The sequence below is a fragment of the Mustela putorius genome, unplaced genomic scaffold (genome assembly GCF_011764305.1).
Source record: "Mustela putorius furo isolate JIRA1106 unplaced genomic scaffold, ASM1176430v1.1 tig00003909_pilon_pilon_pilon, whole genome shotgun sequence".
Taxonomy (NCBI): domain Eukaryota; kingdom Metazoa; phylum Chordata; class Mammalia; order Carnivora; family Mustelidae; genus Mustela; species Mustela putorius.
In genome coordinates, this window is record NW_025422057.1 from 38175853 (window position 1) to 38182028 (window position 6176).

Below are 6176 nucleotides of genomic sequence, written 5' to 3' on the forward strand. Positions count from 1 at the left end.
CTGGTGCTTTTCTGGAAGCCTGTTTTCTCAGGAAGGCCTTTTCAGACTTATCAAACCCATCCCTCCCTGTCAAGGTGTCATGTGGTCAGCATGTCAGCATAACTACCGTTTAATGAAAACTCATTTGCTGGAGGCTGTGCTGAGGGGCTTATGTGCATTATCTTAATGCTCAGAGGGACCCTGGAATATAGGTGCTATTATTATCCCCGTGTCATAGCTAAGGAAACTAAGGCTCAGAGAGGCTCAGGGAGTTGCCTGACACCACACAGCTATGAAGTGAATGGCAGAGCCAGTCCTTGCACCCCGACTGGATCTGCTCTGCCATCAGGCCGGGAGACCCATGGAGGTCAGTTGTGAGCCCCCACATGGGCTGTCGCTGTGGGCTGGTGGGGGTGTCCTCTGAGAAGTGTCCCTGCCACCTCACCTTTCAAGGAGGAGATAAATCATCACAGACTCCAAAGAGGGACGCTTGAGAACACAGAATACCCCCTTGGTACAAAACCTAGGACAGCTGTGCTGGCCCCCTGCCCGGCTGAGGCGAGGGGTGCAGGGACCTGATCACCCTAGGCACAATTAAGTGTTCCATTAGTGCTTCCACATGCACTAAGGGCACACGTTCTGGGGTGCCGGAGGCTTTGAAGGCCCCTGTGGCGGACGTTCCTGCTCTCTTCTGTCGTTCCTGCTCAGGGTTTCCATGCCATGAGGCTCTGTCTGTCACCCACCTCCATTCACAGAAACATTAGCACCTTCTTAGAATCAGACGCTGGTCACTCAAGCCGCTTGCAGAGATCCCTCCCATTCCTTCCGCGTGTTTACTACGATTGGGTTTAGGTTGTCACGTCGAAAACATGAAACAAAACATGACTGTTTTTATATGTAAAGCTAAATTTGAGCCAGTAATTATGCACTCACAAAACTGGAAGAGAAACTCAGAGCTCAAGGCCATGGTCAGAGAGGCAGTTTTCCTGTGCTGTCTTTTTTATTTGCTTTGTTTTGTTTTGTTCTATTTTTAAAAAAATTATTATTATTATTATTATTACTTTTTAGAGAGGGAGAGAGAAAAGGGTTAGGAGTACAGGCAAAGGGAGAGGGAGAGAGAGAATCCCAAGCAGACTCCCAGCCCAGCATGGAGCCCAATGCAGTCCATTGGGGTCCATCTCACGACCCCAAGATCATGACCTGAGCCGAAATCAAGACTTGTACACCACATCTGTATCTTTGGGGTAAATACCCAGTAGTGCAATTGCAGAGTCATTGGGAAGCTCTATTTTTAATTTCTTGAGGTGTCTTCACACTGTTTTCCAAAGTGGCTGCACCAACTTGCATTCCCACCAACCGTGTAAGAGGGTTCCCCTTTCTCCACATCCTCCCTAACACATGTTGTTTCCTGTCTTGCTAATTTTGGCCATTCTAACTGGTGTAAGGTGGTATCTCAATGTGGTTTTAATCTGTACCCCAATGTTTATAGCAGCAATGGCCATGGTCACCAAACTGTGGAAAGAACCAAGATGCCCTTCAACGGACGAATGGATAAGGAAGATGTGGTCCATATACACTATGGAGTATTATGCCTCCATCAGAAAGGATGAATACCCAACTTTTGTAGCAACATGGACAAGACTGGAAGAGATTATGCGGAGTGAAATAAGTCAAGCAGAGAGAGTCAATTATCATATGGTTTCACTTATTTGTGGAGCATAACAAATAGCATGGAGGACAAGGGGAGATGGAGAGGAGAAGGGAGTTGAGGGAAATTGGAAGGGGAGGTGAACCATGAGAGACTATGGATTCTGAAAAACAATCTGAGGGTTTTGAAGGAGCAGGGGGTGGGAGGTTGGGGGAACCAGGTGGTGGGTATTGGAGAGGGCACGGATTGCATGGAGCACTGGGTGTGGTGCAAAAACAATGAATACTGTTCGCTGAAAAAAAGTAAAAAAAAAAAAAAAAGAGTTGTACACCTAACTGACTGAGACACCCAGGTGCACCTCCTGGGCTATGTTACCTGGTGTCTGGACTGTTATGGGCTCAGCAGATGGAAATGCCATCAGCACCAGTTGCAGGAAGGAGGGAGGAGAGGGACACCAGAATAAGGAGGAGCTGAAAAGGACATCACCCCCCATCCTGCTGCCACATAGAGTACCTTCCTCTCTTAGGAGAAACAGATGTGTTTGGTGTGCCTCTGTCATTGGTTGTCCCAGAATGGGAGGCATGCGAACTCCATGTTGACCTTCCACAGATGAGTTGACCTTCCACAGATCTGATTGGCTACCCTGGTAGGACTGCTGTTGTCTGTAGTATGGCTCTCTTTGAAACACGTATTAATATATTTTACGTATATACATCTTGTCAGTGTGCTGAGATTTGGTTTGCTATGACATCAAGGAAAATAGATGTGCTGTGATTGCCAAGAAGCTGCCACTGGTTTTCCAGTCTTTGGGACAGCTGATCACACAGGACAGTCAGGGAAAGAAAACATCTGTCTTGGCCAAATCTGGGTTTAGTTAAAAAAGGCAGGGCGCCTGGGTGGCTCAGTGGGTTAAGATCTCTGCCTTTGGCTCAGGTCATGGTCTCAGGGTCCTGGGATCGAGCCCAGGATTGGGTTTTCTGCTCCACAGGGAGCCTGCTTCCTCCCTCTCTCTCTGCCTACCTCTCTGCCTACTTGTGATCTCTGTCAAATAAATAAATAAAGTCTTAAAAAAAAAATCAGGCATTTTTGGATTTCTTGAACAAATCCAGATTCTGAGCTCTGGTACCCCACCAGCCAACCTCCTCCCCCAGGCAAGCCCATGGCACAAAAGGCCTCAGGGTCCCTACCTCAGGACACCAGGGCAGAGCCCAGCCTCAGCTCTGGGACCACAGCCACTTCTGCACTTTGCATTTCCTTTGTTCATCTGAGTTTCTCTCAGAACGTTCTCCCTCGAGGCCACTGGACACAGCTTTCGCCCCTGAAAACATGGAGGACCCCCGCAAGTACCCACCTCTGAGGGTCACCTCGACAGCTCCCTGGGATCTTCTGCTTGAAGACTTGCCCTAGAGATCAAGGCTCTCTCCTTCCCTTCTAGACACTGAACAGCCAAACCCCATGTGCTGCAGGTCCCCTGGTCTTGTTTGCTGAGAACTCCCTGCACAGCGTAGTGGCCAAACAGGCCTCTCTATCCTCCTGGGGCCTTCTTCCAGACCTTTCAGGATTATGATTCTGCCCCCTCACTGCTCCTTACTGAAACCCACACTCACAAGCACACACATTTATGAAAGTCACCGCTGTCTGGTTGCCCTTCCAAGGCAGAGAAAATCCAAGGAAGAAAGCTGGGCCCAGGGAATAAAATCAGCAATCCAGCAAACACACAGGAGACTGGAGAAGGCAGTGAGAGGTATATACATTTGAGAGACAGTACTCGGAGGCTCTCCTGGTCCGTGGGGAGTGAAACACACTCAGCTTTCAGAGTCCAGCCCCTTCAGGCCTTCCTGCCTGGGGTCTGAAAAGGCTGCCATGTGCCGAGGAGGGGAGCCCCCAGAGGTGGGACAGCCTCGCGCTCCAGCCCATATTTTAGTCAGGTCCTTCTGCCTGGTTCCTGCCCACTGTGAGGCCCATCGCCTATATTCAGTCTGTTGAAATTTCACTTCTCAAGTTCAGTAGCTCTTAACTGAGTTTCAAAGTCAGAGTCATTATCAAGTTTTCCTAAAGGGTGTTTTTCTCTCCTGATGGATAGTCCTCCAACCCCTGGTGTATCCTGCCCTCGGCAGGGTAGTGAGGCCGCTGCCGGATTTATGTTAGCAGACGGTGGGGGCGGGATGAGGACCAGCCCATCTTCCCTGGGGCCGGCGTGCAAATCACACGCAAGGGCACACTCACGCTTCCTGCAGTGTGTTTTCTCTATGCTTCCTGTGGGAGACACTGAGCCTGTTTTCACTCTGATGCATTTATTAAGCCAGTTCGGGATAGACTTTACGCGGGGCCTTGAAGTCTTTATTATCTTCTTATTCAGAGGTTAACAGCTGGACCTGGGAGCTGTGGCAGGGGCATTACCCAAGTCAGAGCCTGTGTCCTCTTTCCCTCTGAGCTGCTGGGCCCAGCTCTCCAGCTGCCGCGCCTTTCTGGTTCATTCATTCTAGAAGCATGACTGAGAGCTTCCTTACCAGGAACTGGGCACAGATAAATTAATATGAGCTAATGCCTGCCCACAAGGAACTAATGCCATTCCCATGGAATGGACACAAGCCCACTAGACAGACAACTACAATGTGGGAGATAAGTGTCAGGATGAAGGTACCCAGGGCAGGGCCTGGAAGCACGCGTCTCATTTTGGGGTAAGGTGGTCTGCTCACCCAGACTGACCTGCCAGCCTGGCCCTCTCCACAACTGCCTTAACTCCAATGACAACTTCTTGCTCCCCTGCACTCTGCTCCCTCCTTTTGGCTCCTAGATTTTCATTTTATCCTTAGGTGTTTTTACTGCTGACTTAGAAATATTACCTTTGGTTTCTGTCCCCTGCCACGACCTGGAATGAGAGGGGGACTTACCATATCTCTAAATGTCCTATTCCCACCCTGGACCAGCCAGCTGTCCTCTGAACATGTCATAGTGACCAGGACATCAATGACCCTCAACATGCATATTGCAAGTGAGAGAGAGACAGGAAGAATCTTTGCTTTGGGAAATCAGTCTTCCAAATTCTCTCTTGAAAGTCATGGAAGGTATGATCAAATACAGTGCAGCTTCTATAGGGCTGATGAAGAGTTCTGTATGCTGGTTGTGCTCCCCAGACAATTTTCTTTTCATATTTTGACAATAAAGACCCCTATGACATCTGACCCTAATGTTTACCCTGGACCCATTATTGTGACCTCACTGCTTATTAAGAAAACAAGGCTGGGCTTCGACTGCGCACAGCTCCTGGGTGTCCATGTCAGGAACGGGGTATCCGTCAGGCTTTGGTGCTGACGGATCGGCCGAGGAGGAATTCCTCAGCACGCCCACCACTGCCTTGGTGGCCCTCGGCTGCTCCCCTCCATCAGGGTCAATTAAAAAAAAAATGATTATTACTTTGGCTCAAAGCCCAGCGACAAATATGGCTTTTGTCCAAGAACGGGCCACCGGCCTAAGTCTGTTATTCTTCACCCCAGATGCTGCAACTTGATAAAAGAGGACATTGTGGGCACAATAGAACCTGGTTTCAGATCCAAGCTCTCCTTTCGCGGTGCTTGAAAATGACACCCTGAGAGAAGCTGTGGGAGCCCCCTCCATGAGTCCCTGGAGAGGCCCCTCAACAGACTCAATGGGTCTGCACACAGATGGGGCTGGACCTGGCTTCCCAGGGAAGTGAGAACAAGGACAAGCCCACCCAACTCCGCTCCTCCACCATGGGTCTCTCACTGGGAGCACCAATGGGGAGGGGGGGATTGTGGCTTTGTGCCTATGGGCCCCAGGGTGAAGCCACAGCTCATCTTCTTCTCAGCTGCATGCTCTTGGGCAAGGCATTCGAGCTCCTGCAGGAGCAAGGAGCGGCCAGGCCACCCTGTGGTGGACACGGGGGTCAACATGCCTCCCAGCACAGTCTCTGGCACACAGGAAATGTGGACAAATATAAGCCTCCCTTCCTGGCATTCATTTCTAGCCAGCCCTTTGTTCTCATGTTCACATCGTCCATCCTCTTGCGTGTCCTATTTACGTGCCTTACTAGACTGTGTGGACCTCCTCTGAGAGCCCCCACCCAGGCGGGACCTCTCCTGGTCACAAGGAGACCCAGCTGCCACCCAGACTGGGGGAACGGAAGTGGGCATTGAAGGCTGTCGGAGTGGCCCTGAGGAGCACCCTACTGTCAGGGTTGTCTTGTGGGTGTGGCTGGTCATGTCCAGAGTGAGATGAGTCTGACAGTTGAGACTCTTCTAGAGCCCATGGGGAGGCCATCCTGCCCTGGCCTTGGGTGGGCAAAGCAGAATTGGGATATTGGATGCTCAGAATCTGGGCCTAAATTTCATTTCATTTCCACCTTTCTGAGTAAAGACAAGGAGATCCCGGGGGAGCTCACAGCTGCCATGTTTCTATTAAGTGTTCCCAAGGGATGGCATGGCTGCCTCTTCCAGGACCTTCCATGATGCTCAGAGAAGGGCAAGATTAGCTCCATTATGCTACCTGGTTAAGGATTTCAGTGGGCAACAGAAGTCTGAGCAGACAG